The sequence below is a fragment of the Chiloscyllium punctatum genome, chromosome 30 (genome assembly GCF_047496795.1).
Source record: "Chiloscyllium punctatum isolate Juve2018m chromosome 30, sChiPun1.3, whole genome shotgun sequence".
Lineage (NCBI taxonomy): Eukaryota > Metazoa > Chordata > Chondrichthyes > Orectolobiformes > Hemiscylliidae > Chiloscyllium > Chiloscyllium punctatum.
In genome coordinates, this window is record NC_092768.1 from 50,357,827 (window position 1) to 50,372,234 (window position 14,408).

Genomic DNA, 14,408 nt, shown 5'->3' on the forward strand with positions numbered 1-14,408 from the left:
CAGGTCACTTCCAATAGTCGATCTCGAATGAGAGAGTAGTCCTGTAGCCTGCTGAATGTATGACAGCTTTATTACTGTGATGAGCTTTATAATCCAAAAATAGATGTGGAATTCTAATTCCACAAGCTGCCACGGTAGGATTTCAGTTCATTTCCCCAGAGCATATCCTGACAGTTTGGACCACTGATCCAGTGTTAGAACCAAAACACTCTCTGCCGGTCTTCGGCTTGTGCTTTAAATGTCACCGTTTTACAGGCAAATATCCATCCAACAAGTTCAAACTGTGGTCTGTCATGGCCTGTGTGATTTCGCGATTCATCTCAGTGCCGTGTGTACCTGCGGTGCAATTCTCATCTAAACATTCACACTGTTTTCCCACAAAGTGTCTCACCTGCATGACATTCGAAACATCTTCAGATCATATCTGCTGATTTTTAATAGTACCATTTCACCACAGCCATCGTCCATTCTATGAGCACAGTTGGCCACGTGGACTTAAGTCAAACTTTTGGCTGAGGATAAAAAAGGAGGCTAAAAACAAAAGGAGTATATGCATAGGGAAACACCAAGCTCGCATGAGGTGATCTACTGGTAAACAATGTTCGCACAGAAATTGTGGTGAAGCATGAGATTTCAGAGGGAAAGTTTTTACTGAACTGGAGAAATTAATAGTGATTAAATACACACTGCATGTAAAGTTAAAGTACTTGTAGTAATCTTCAGCCAAAAATGGTTAGAGCGGCAGTTAGAGACCATTAGGAATTTGCAGGAACTGGGGTTGTGATGGATGACACTACAGGAAGAGGAAAAAAAAACCCTGCAGATCCAGTCAGGTAAATGGATTCCCTCCAGGAAAGATAGGAGAGGGAAGCGGGTAGAACACGAGTCTCCTGTTGCTATACCCACCTCAAACAGGTAATTTGGAAAATGTAAGTTATAGACTCTCAGGTGAATGTAGCATGAACAGGTCGGTTTCTGGCACCAAGACTGGCTCTAATGTAACGAGATATACATCAGGTTCCAAGTGGTCACTTGTGTGAGGGGACTCTCGTCAGAAGCACAAACATTTCTGCACCTAACAGCATGACATCAGAATGGTATGTTGCCTCCCTGGTGCCAGGATATTGGACATCTCGGAGAGAGTGTAGGATATTCTCAAAGGGGAGAGAGACTAGCAGGAATTTGTTAGATACATTGGAACTAACGATATAGAAAAGTAAAAGGATGGAATTCTGAAGGGAAAACATAGGAAGTTAGGCAGGAACTTAAAAAAAGGAGGTCTTCAATAGTAGTAACATCTGGATTATTCCCGGGCTATGAGCCAGTGAGTGTAGAAAAAGGAGAACAGAGCAGATGAATGCATGGCTGAGGACTGGTGCAGGGGAGAAGGGTACATATTTTTGGATAATTGGAATCTCTTCTGGGGTATAAGTGACCTGTTGAGAAGGATGGATTAGAAGAGGATGAATATACTGGCAGGGAGAATTTTTTGACTGGTTTGGGAGGATTTATACTTGTCAGGTTGGATTGGAGGTGAGGGGTGGGATCCAGAGAGATAGTGAGGAAAGAAATCAATCTGAGACTGGGAGAGTTGGGAAAATCAGCAAGTCAAATAGTCAGAGCAGGCAGGAACAAAACAGAGGTATGAGGTAGGACTGCATTTATTTCAAAGCAACAGGCCTAACAAGGATTGCAAATGAAATCAGGACATGCTGCCTCACAGTGCCAACGATCTAGGTTCAACTTACGCCTTGGGCAACTTCTCTGTGTGGAGTTTGCACATTCTCTCCGTGTCTGTGTGAGTTTCCCCCGGGTGCTCTGGTTTCCTCCCACAATTAGGATGTGCAATTTAGGTGGTCATGCTAAATTGCCTATATTGTGAGGGGAATGGGTCTGTGTGGGTTACTCTTTGGAGGATTAGTGTGGACTTGTTGGGCCAAAGGGCCTGCTTCCACACTGTAGTGAATCTAATATCTGATTGGAAAGGCAGTAAGCATATACTTAAAAGTGAAATCAGGAGGGGATATAAGATAATTGGGAAATATGGTTAAGGAGAATATTCAAAGCTATTTTATAAATACATTAAGGACAAAAGGGTAACTAGGGAGAGAATAGAAAGCCTACAAAATCAGCAAGGCAGTCCAGATGAAAAAGTGCAGAAGTTGGGGGAGATATCAAACAAGTATTTTGCATGAGTGTTTACTGTGGACAATGACATGGAAGATACAGAATAAGGGGAAATAAATGGCGATACCTTGAAAAGTTTTGACATTACAGAGGCAGGGGTGCTGGATTTCTTAAAATGCATAAAGGTGGATAAATCCCCAGGACCTGATCAGGTGTACTCTGTGGGAAGCTAGGGAAGTGATTACTTGGTCCCCTTGTTAAGAAATTTGTGTCATCAATAGTCATTGCTGAGGTGCTGGTAGATTGGAGGTTAGCTACGTGATGCCACTATTTATGAAAACTGGTAAGGAAAAGCCAGGAAACTATAGACTGGAAGAACTAGCCATTTGCACATAGAATGGGCTTGAAGTAGTTGGATGTTCCAGGGTTTAGATGTTTCCAAAGGAATAGAGGGGGATGTTAAAGAGGTGGTGGAGTGGCATTGCTAACCAGGGATAGTATTACTGCTGCAGAAAGTGAGGTTGCCGAGGAGGGTTTTCGACAGAGGCAGTATGGGTGGAAGTCAGAAACAGGAAAGCAGCAGTCACTTTATTGGGATTTTACTACAGCGCCCCCAATAGGAACAGTGGAGCAGATTGGGAGGAAGATTTTGGAAAGGTACAGAAGTAAAAGATTATTGTCAAGGATGACTTCAACTTCCCTAACATTGACTGGGACCTCCTCAGTGCAAATAGTTTGGATGGTGCTGATTTTGTCAGGGTTGGCCAGGAAGGATTCCTTGCTCAATATATAGATAGGCTGACTAGAGAGGGAGGCCATTTGGATTTCGTGCTTGGCAATGAACCAGGTCAGGCATCAGATCTCTCAGTGCGAGAGCATTTTGGTGATAGTGATCACAACTCCCTGACCTTTGCTTTAGTCATGGAGAGTGACAGGAGCAGATGGTGGGGGAAGGTATTTAATTGGGGAAGGGCGAATTACAATGCTACTAGGCAGGAACTGGGGGTGCCGAAACTGGGAAAAGATGTCCTTAGGGAAATGTCCAACAGAAATGTAGAGGTTGTTTAGGGAGCATTTGCTGTGAGTGCTGGACAGGTTTGTCCCACTGAGGAAATAAAGGGATGGGAGGGTGAAGGAACCTGGGGCGACAAGGAATGTGGAACACCTAGTCAAGAAGGAAGGTTACTTAGGGTTGAGGAGGCAAGGATCAGACAGATCTAAAGGATTACAAGTTATCCATGAAGGAACTGAAGGATGGACTTAGGAGAGCGATAAGAGGGTATGAAAACACTTTAACAGGTAGGATTAAGGAAAATCCAAAAGCTTTCTGTATTTATGTGAGGACTAAGAGGATGGCCAGAGAGACAGGATTTACGATTATTCAGAAAACCATCATTTGATAAGTAATAGTCAGCATGGCTTTGTGAGGAGCAGGTCATGCCTTACAAGCCTTATTAAATTCTTTAAAGATGTGACAAAACATATTGATGAAGGAAGAGCAGTGGGTGTGGTGTACATCGATTTTAACAAGGTGTTTGAAAGGTTCCCCATCATAGATGAACTCAGGATATGGTTAGGAACATAGGACTGGGATATCATAGCAATTACAGAAACATGGCTCAGGGATGGATAGAACTGGCAGCTTAATGTTCCAGGATACAAATGCTACAGGAAGGAAAGACAGGGAGGCAAGAGAGGAGGGGGTGTGGCGTTTTTGATAAGGAATAGCATGACAGGTGTACTGAGGGAGGATACTCCCTGAATTACATCTAGGGAAGTTATTTGGGTGGAACTGAGAAATAAGAAAGATATGATCACCTTATTGAAATTGTATTTTAGACCACCTAATAGTCAGAGGGAAATTGAGAAACAAACGTGTAAGGAAATCTTAGTGATCTGTAAGAATAATAGGGTAGTTATGATAGGGGATTTTAACTTTACAAATATAGACTTGGACTGCCATAATGTTAAGGGCTTAGATGGAGAGGAATTAGTTAAGTGTGTTCAAGAAACCTTTCTGATTCAGTACCTCTATGTACCTACTGGAGAAGGTGCAAAACTTGACTGATTCTTGGGAAATAAGGCAGGACAGGAGCCTGAGGTGTCAGTGACGGAGCACTTTGGGTCAAGTGACCATAATTCTATTAGTTTTTAAATAGTGATGGAAAAGAATAGACCAAATCTAAAAGTTGAAGTTCTAAATTGGAGAAAGGTCCATTTTGATGGTATTAGGCAAGAACTATCAAAAACTGATTTGGGAGCAGAAGTTCACAGGGAAGGGGACGGCTGGAAAATGGGAAGCCTTCAGAAATGCGAGAGTATATTCCTGTTAGGGTTAAAGGAAAGGCTGGTAGGTATGGGGAATGCTGGATGACTAAAGAAATTGAGGGTTTGGTTAAGAAAAAGAAGGAAGCATGTGTCATATATAGACAGGATTGATTGAGTGAATCCTGAGAAGGGTATAAAGGCAGTAGGAGTATACTTAAGAGGGAAATTAGGAGGGCAAAAAGGGAACATGAGATAGCTTTAGCAAATAGAATTAAGGAGAATCCAAAAGGTTTTTACAAACACATTAAGGACAAAAGGGTAACTAGGGAGAGACTGAATGAGTATTTTGCATCAGTGTTTATTTACTGTGGAAAAGGTCATGGAAGATATAGAATATCGGGAAATAGATGGTGATATCTTGAAAAATGTCCATACTACAGCGGAGGAAGTGCTGGATGTCTTGAAATGCATAAATTGGATAAATCCCCAGGACCTGATCAGGTGTACCCTAGATCTCTGTGGGAAGCTAGAGAAGTGATTGCTGAGCCTCTTACTGAGATATTTATATCATCAATAGTCATTGGTGAGGTTTGGGAAGGTTGGCGGTTGGCTAACATGGTGCCACTGTTTAGGAATGGTGGTAAGGACAAACCAGAGAACTATAGAACAGTGAGCCTGACGTTGGTTGTGGGCAAGTTATTGGAGGGAATCCTGAGGGACAGGATGTACATGTATTTGGAAAGGCAAGGACTGATTAGGGATAGTCAACATGACTTCATGCGTGAGAAATCATGTCTCACAAACTTGATTGAATTTTTTGAAGAAGTAATAATAAGGATTGATGCATGCAGAGCAGTAGATGTGATCAACATGGACTTCAGTAAGGCATTCAACAAGGTTCCCCACGGGAGATTGGTTAGCAAGGTTAGATCTCATGGAATACAGGGAGAACTAGCCATTTGGATACAGAGCTGGCTTAAAAGTAGAAGGCAGAGGCTGGTGGTGGAGGGTTGTTTTTCAGACTGGATGCCTGTGACCAGTGGAATGCCACAAGGTTCATTGCTGAGTCCACTACTTTATATAAATCATTTGGATGTGAGCATAAGAGGTAGAATTATTAAGTTTGCAGACAACACCAACATTGGAGATGTAGTGGACAGCGAAGAAGGTTACCACAGATTACAATGGGATCTTGATCAGATGGGCCAATGGGCTCAGAAATGGCAGATGGTGTTTAATTTAGATAAATGTGAGGTGCTCCATTTTGGGAAAGCAAATCTTAGCAGGACTTATACTCTTCATGGTAAGGTCCTAGAGAGTGTTGATGAACAAAGAGACCTTGGAGTGCAGGTTCATTGGTTCTTGAAAGTGGAGTCATAGGTAGATAGGATAGTGAAGAAGGCGTTTGGTATGATTTCCTTTCTTGGTCAGAGTACTGAGTACAGGAGTAGGGAGATCATGCTGTGACTGTACAGGGCAATGGTTAGGCAACTTTTGGAAAATTGCATGCAATTCTGTTCTCCTTCCTATTGGAATGATGTTGTGAAACTTGAAAGGGTTCAGAAAGGTTTTAACAAAGATTGCCAGGGTTGGAGCATCTGAGCTACAGGGAAAGATTGAATAGGCTAGGGCTGTTTTCCCTGGAGTCTTGAAGGCTGAGGGGTAACCTTATTGGGATTTATAAAATCATGAGTGGCACGGATAGGATAAACAGACAAAGTCTTTTCCCTGAGGTGGGGGAGTCCAGAACTAGACAGCATAGGTTTAGGGTGAGAGGGTTAAGATAAAAGAGACCTAAGGGGCAACTTTTTCACACAGAGAATGGCATATGTATGGAATGAGCGGACAGAGGAAGTGGTGGAGGCTGGTACAATTGCAACATTTAGAAGGCATCTGGATGGTTATATGAATAGGAAGGGTTTGAAGGGCCAGGTGCTCACAGGTGAGACAAATTAGACCAAAGAATCTGTTTCCGTGCACTATATCTCTATGACTCTATGACCACTGCCTACCAAGCTCAAGTCTCAATACTTTTCACCTCCTACCATTCTCTGTCTTGTGCGGGCCAATCAATTCTGTACCAGACAGCCAAATTCCGCTGTATCCCATGCCTCTTTACTTTCTGAATGAGCCTACTATGGGGAACCTTATGATAAGCCTTGCTAAAATCCTTATTCACCACATCTACTGCTTTACCTTCATGAATATGCTTTGTCACATCCCCTGAAAATTAAATAAGGCTTGTGCTAATCAAACTATGCCGTTCCAAATAATCATAAATCCCCACTGTCCAAATTGTCGACAATAAATTGCCCACCATTGACGTAAGACTGACTGGTATGTAATTCACAGGGCTATCCCTCTTCCCTTTTTTGAACAAGGGAACTGCATTTTTCACCATCCAATCACCTGGTACTACTCCAGTGGACAGTGAGGATGCAAGGAGTATCATCAAAGGTGCAGCAATCTCTTCCCTCGCTTTCTGTAGTAACCTTGGGTATATCCCGTCTGGCCCAGGGGACTTATCTATCTGCATGATTGTCAAAATTTCCAGCACAAACTCCTTCTTAACACCAACCTGTTCTAGTGTACTGGCCTGTTTCACACTGTCCTCAAAAATGACAAAAATGACTCAAAAATGAATACGAAAGCGATGTATTAATTAAGGACTTCCCCTTCCTCTTTTGACTAGAAGCATGTGTTCCCTCCATTATCCTTGATTGGCGCTAACCTTACTCTGGCCATCCTTTTGTTCCTCACCTCAGTGTAGAATGCATTGTGGTTTTCCTTAAGTCTTCTCACAAAGGTTTTTTATGTGATCCCGTCTAGCTCTCTTCAGTTCATTCTCCAGTTCATTCGTGGCTACCTTGTAACTCTCCAGAGCCCTGTCTGGTCATTGCTTCCTCAACCTTAAATAAGTTTCCTTCTTCCTCTTGACTAGATGTTCCACATCTCTTGTGATCCAAAGTTCGTTCAACCCACCATCTCTTCCGAGCTTCAGTGGGACAAACCTATTCAGCACTCACAGCGAGTGCTCCCTAAACAACCTCCACATTTCTGCTGTGCACTTCCCTGAAAATATCTGCTCCCAATTTATGCGCCACATTTCCTGCTTAATAGCATTGCAATTCACCCTTACCTAATTAATACTTTCCCATACCATCTGCAATTATCCCTTTCTATGACTATTGCAAAGGTCAGGGAGTTGTGATCACTATCACCAAAATGCTCTCCCACAGAGAGATCTGACGGCTGACCTGGTCAAATATGGTCTCTACTTTAATTGGCCTATCCACATATTGAGTCAGAAATCCTTCCTCGACACACCTGACAATATCTGCTCATCCGAACTATTTGCGCTAAGAAGGTCCCAATCAATATTAAGGAAGTTGAAGTCATCTATGACAACAACCCTGTTACTTCTGCCAAAATCTGTCTCCCAACCTGCTCCTCCGTGTCTCAGTTGCTAATGGAGTATGTATTGAAAACTCCCAATAAAGTGACTGCTCCTTTCCTGTTTCTGACTTTGACAGGTACTGACTCAGTGGAAATACACTTCATGATAAAGGTTTAGGGCGTGGGTTCCTGAGCAAAGAGATCCTGCAGTGCAGGTTTATAGTTCTTTGAAAGTAGAGTCTCAGATAGGACATGAAGAAGGCTTTCCTTTACTGGTCAGAGCATTAAATTTCTGAGGTCATGCTGCAGCTGTACAGGACATTGGTTATGCCACTTTTGGAATATTGTGTGTAATTCTGGGGTTCTTACTAAAGAAAGAATGTCGTGAAGCTTGAAAGGGTTCAGAAAAGATTTACAAGGATGTTGCCAGGTTTGGAGGATTTGAGCTATAAGGAGAGGCTGAATTGGCTAGGGCTATTTCTCCTGAAGTGTCAGAGACTGAGGGGTGACCTTATGAAGGTTTATAACATCATGAGGGGCATGGACAAGATATTTTTCCTGGGGTGGGGGAGTCTAGAACTAGAGGGTAGAGGTTTAGGTTGAGGGGGAAAGATTCAAGAGGGACCAAAAGAACAATTTGTTCACGCCGAGGATGGTGTGTACGGAATGATCTGCCAGAGTAAGTGATGGTGGCTGGTACAATTACAACATTTTAAAGGCATCTTGATGGGTGTATGAAGTGGAAGGATTAAGAGGGATTTGGCCAAGTCGTGACTAGATTAATTTAGGATATCTGGGTTGGCCTGGATGAATTTGACTGAAAGGTATATTTTCGTGCCATGCATCTCTGTGTTCTATAACCCACCATCATTGGAGGGAAGAGATTCCCACAGCTGATGTCAACCACGTTAGACTTAATATCCTTTTGCAGATGGACAAACATAAGAGTGAAAATATTGCGAGAATTTGGAAAATGCATATACTGTGTTTGAGGAATATTTTGTTAACAAATTTGAATTGAACCATAATCTGAATTCTATGTCCCTTTGTCCACCTCAGTGACAAAAGCACTTGCGTAAAGGAGTCAGTGTCCAAAGCACAGACAACAACCTCCAATCTTAGTTTATCCTTTCTTAAATATGGAGATCAAAGTGCACACAGATTTGCAGTTGTGACCTCTCCAGAGACCATACAAGTTCAAGATTTCTCTACTCTTCTGTTCAAATGACCAATGGGCCACTCAGCTACCTCACTGCTCACTAGATTGCCACACTCACTTTCTGTGCTCCATATCCAGGTTTGCTCCTGAACATTTAAATATTTATACTTTTTAAAAACAACTTCCTGTTGTTCTATTTTCTTGCAGTCATTCAGAACAGGATGCATCTGCCCTCAACTCCATGGTCAATAGTTTTGTGTATGTTTGACACACACCCTTTCATGTGTGAAATAATTTGCATACTGCACTTTATGCTGGCAGATATTTAATTGCTAAACAATCAATAACACAAATGGAGAAGTGAATATTTATTCCATCTCTTTACAGTCCACACCATGAAGAGGAGGAATCCTTTCTGACTCATGGTGACACAATTCACATTTCAGAAATGCAGCAGAATCTAAACAATCTGCGCTTTTGCCCTGAGGCTTCAGTAAGTGACACAGCAGAATGACTGATACAATCAAAACAACTCCTTCATCTCAGATCAGAAGGAAGACAAAATCTTTCTCCAAGGAGGTTTACTCCCATTTTTAAAACTGCTCTTTAGTATGCGAGAGTCATCAGTTATACAAGCATTTCTTTCTCATCCCCAATTGTCCTGAAAAGGGAATATTAAGCAGTCTTGCCATTTGTCAGCCCAAGCCAGGATATTTTCCAGACCATGTAACATTTGCACATGGTCTACTTCAGTATTTGAGGAATTGCAAATGGTGCTGAATATCATACATCAATGAACATTCCCACCTCTGACCTTAAGATGAAGGGAAGATGATTGTACCTATGGTACAACACTGACGAACTCTGCAAAAAATGTACTAGAGCTGAGCTGATTGACCTCCAACAACCGCAATCATCTTCCAAGGTATGACTCCAATCTGAAGCGAGTTTGTCCTATTAATATTCACCGACTCCCACTGATTGCAATACTGCTGGGTTCATTGATGCCACGCTCTGTCAAATGCAGCCTTGATGCCCAGGGCTGTCAATCTCAAGTCAACTCTGGAATTCAGTTCTTTGCCCATGTTTGGACCAAAGCTCTCACGAGATCAGGAGTAGAGTGGCCATGCTGAAATCCAAATGAGGAGTCACTAAGCAGGTCATTGCTAAAAAAAGTGCTGCTTGATGACACCCTCCATCACTTTACTGATGACCAACAATAAACCAACTGAGCAGAATTTGGTCTGCTTTTAGCATGTGGGATATACCTTGGAAATTTTACACATTGTGTAGCTGCACTGAGCATGTATGAGGAGGTGAAAGCATTGGAACATAAGTTCTAACTACTGTTCCCACAACGTTATGGAGGCTCATACACTTTGCAGTATCCACTGACTCCAAACATTCCTTGATATCACATAGATTGATTCAAAATAGCTGAAGTCTGTCATCTGTGATGCTGGGACCTCTGGAGGAGGCTGAAATGGATCATCCAGTTGGCATTTTTGGCTGAAGATTGCTGCAAATGCTTCAATCTTTTACACAATATGCCTTTAATCACCAATAATTTCTGCAGTTCATGCTTCATCACAATCACTGCATGAACACTGTTCACCAGTAGCTCACCTCACACTAGCTTGGACCTCGCCTATATATATATAATTCTGTTTCTTACTTTAGCCTCAGACACAAGTCTGACTTAAGTCCATGTGATCAACTGAGAATGGCTATGTGGTTACGTTGAACCATAGTTGATAAAAATGAGCGGATGTGATCTGAAGGGGTTTCCAAATGTCTTTCAGGTGAGGCACTTTGTGGGAAATCGGAGTGAGGGTATGGATGAGGATTGTGCTGCAGGTAGATACGGCACTGAGTGATGAATCAGGTAATGACACAGGTCATGACTGGCCACAATTTGAACATGTTGGATGGATATTTGTCCTGCGAAACAATGATATTTAGAGCAAAAGTGGAAGACAGGCAGCCAGTGGTCAGTGGTCCAAAGTATCAGGATATGCTCTGGGGAAATGGGCTGAAATCTCACCATGGCAGTTTCTGGAATTAGAATTCAATACCTATTTTTGGAATATGAAGCTAGTCATAGTAATATAGCTGCCACAGATTTACCAGGTCATTGGGCTGCTCTCTCATTACAGATCGACCACTAGAGGTGACCTGAGGATCACCACACCTTAGGTGAAGGGAGAGGTTGAGAAGGACAGTCATTCACAGTAACCTCACCTGGTGCAGGAATTGAACCTGGTGCAGGAACTGAACTCGTGCTGTTGGCACGTCTCTGCATTACAAACCTGCCATCCCGCCAAGTGAGCTTACCAACCTGCGTTTGCAGTCAGACTGGCAATGACGAAAATATATCTGGATCTCCAATGTAAATCTGTCGTCACTACCTGGTCTGGCCGACAAATGATTTCAGACTCACAGAAATGTTGATGACTTTTATGGGAGCTGAAGGGGAATAAGGATTGGCTACAAATGCTGGCCTCTCCCCTGACACTCGCAACCCAGCAAGGGAAACATAGAACACTGAATGGACAGTAACCTTCAAAGGTTCATCATTGGCTGGAAAACACTTTGAGATCGTTATTGATCACAAAAGATGTGATATAATGTAAGACTGTCTTTTCATTTCCATATTCTTCTCATATCCGCCTACCTTATGACAATCCCGCAGTAGATTTATTCACAATACTTGTAAAGTTCCCTTACAGAACAGCTCAAATTGGACATCACCTAAACTACAAGACAGATTGCAAGTAGCATAAACAACAAGTGATAGAGCCAAGTGATCAGACAACCAATGGGCCAGATCCAAGCTCTGTAATCTTGCCACATCCAGTCATGAATGGTGGTGAACAACTAAACAACTCATTAATGAAGGCTCCACAAATATCTCCATCTTCAATGATGAAATCGCCCAACACATTAGCGCAAAAGAAAGGGCTGAAGCATCCACAACAATCTTCAGTCAGAAGTTCCAAGTGGATGGTCTATCTCGGCCACCTTTACTGGTAACCAGTGTCACATGCACCAGTCTTTAGCCAATTCAATTTGCTCTATGTGATATGAAGAAATCATTTGTAATCAATGGGTATCATGGGCAAACTCTCCGCTGGTTAGAATCATACCTGGCACATTGGAAGATGGTTGTGATTATCGGAGGCCAGTCATCCCAACTCCAGGACACCTCTGCAGGAGTTCCTTGGTGTGGTGTCTGAGGCCCAATCATCTTCAGATGCAATGTTTATGGGACCTTACAACCATTCTGTCAACAGAGCTAAAGACTTGTACTCCAAAACTTCCAGGACAGTTACAACATTGGCATTTACCTGACAAAGTGAAAAATTGTTCAAATAAGTCGAGTACACACGAAGCTGAAAAAACCCTACCAAGCTAGTTCCCAGCACATCAGACTCCCCTTGATCATCAGTAAAGTGATGGAAGGTGTCATCAACAATGCTATCAAGCATCCCTTTGCTCATCAATAATCTGCTTAGTGATTCCCAGGGTTCTACCAGGGTCACTCAGCTCTGTATATTACAGCCTTGATTCAAAGATGGGCAAAAGAAATTAATTCTAGACGTGGTGAGAGTAACAGCACTTGACATCAAGGCTGCATTTGACCAAGTGTGGCAACAAGAAGCCCTAGCAAATTTGTATACAATGGGTATCATGGGGCAAACTCTCCGCTGGTTAGAATCATACCTGGCACACTGGAAGATGGTTGTGATTATCGGAAGTCAGTCATCCTAACTCCAGGACACCTCTGCAGGAGTTCCTTGGTGTGATGTCTGAGGCCCAATCACCTTCAGATGCTTCCTCAATGACCTTCCCCGCATCACAAAGTCAAAAGTGGGGATGTTTGTTGATGATGGAACCATGTTCAGTACCATTCGCGACTCCTCAAATACTGAAGCAGTCCATGTTCAAATGGAACAAGAGCTGTACAATACCCAATATCAGGCTGAAAACTGACAAGTAACATTCAGGCCACACAAATGCCAGACAATGACTATCTCCAACAAGAGAAAATCTACTCACTCCAGCTTGCTATTCAATGGTGTTACCATAACTGAATACCCAACTACGAATTGTTTCTGGGATTACCGTTGACCAGAAACTCAATTGGGTTCACCATATAAACATAGGAAGAGGTCAGAGGCTGAGGAATAATGCAGCAATGAACTTACCTCCTGACTGCCTTTAGACAGCACTTCCAAATCCATTATCTGTTCCATCTAGCAGGACAACGGCAGCAGATACATGGAATATCACCAACTGCAAGATCCTGACTTTGAATGTACCGCTGTTCCTTTACTGTCACTGGGACAAAATCCTGGAATTTCTTCCTGATTGGCATTGTAAGTCAACATACAGCATGTGTGGACTGCAACAGTTCAAGGAGGCAGCTTCCCACCACCTTCTTAAGGAATGACAACAAACTATTCCCACAAGTAAGTAAATAAAATATCTTCCAGTGCAGCATCAGGAAAGATTTACATTTCATCTCAAACATTCTCTGGCAAACAGCACCTTTCAGACCATTTTATTGCAAATGCGGATGAATCCAAGTGTTAAACTGGAAACCTGATTGTGTTTCACTGAGTGTCCTGCTGCTCGGATCAGAATTATCTGCTGATCCCAGGCTGTGGAGCTAATTCTGATAAGACCAGATTCCAGAATGACCATAATATTGATAGGTGTCTGATAATTCTTTGATATTCCCTTTCTCCCTCCTGAACAACAGGCATTATCATTATCAATCTGAACTCAGTGTTGATTTCACAAATCAGTGCCCAGTATTCTCTGTAGTTAGAATGGTTATAGAAATCCTCGAGGGAGTCACAGAAGACAATTGATTCTGGTCAGACTCTAAAAGTTTTAAAATCAGGAGCAACAATAGAAATTTCTGATCAGTTGAACAGAAACTATTTCCCTGAAGGTCCACACTGGGTCTCAGGGTGTATTGGTTGGTAACTGCTGATCCTGTGTCTGATAATATTTACGGTGTATCATTTCAAAAGGTTTTCTGATTTAGCAGGCCATTTTCAAACTAGACCAGCAGGCAGTCACTTTTGCATTTATCAAATCTTTACAGACAGTTACATTTACTGAAGTGGATCACATGTCTCAGCAATTCTCAACAAGTTTCACTAATCTCCAGTACTGCCTTACACCCTGTCCTATTCAGACAGAAGTTCTGCTCCAGCATGCAGTCTCCAGCTTACAGTTAATCAAATTATTGCTTTCTGAAAGCTGCAAATGACTGCACCTTCAAAATGTATTCAGGTTACTGCATGGTCAAACATATCAAGAAATGGATCAGTAACACAATTATTAATCAATGAATCGAGGCTATTTTTATCCAAGATGTAAAAGAACACAACTCTTCTCACATTAGGGTAACGTTTCTTTCACAACAAGTTCATAACAGGATACA

The 14,408-nt window shown here is 42.3% G+C and overlaps 1 protein-coding gene across 1 annotated transcript in view; it reads right to left on the bottom strand.

The window, feature by feature from the left end:
• Positions 1 to 14,408, bottom strand: part of LOC140455499 (uncharacterized) — a 269,046-nt gene that overhangs the window by 213,471 nt on the left and 41,167 nt on the right. The gene's annotated exons all lie outside the window — the stretch shown is intronic.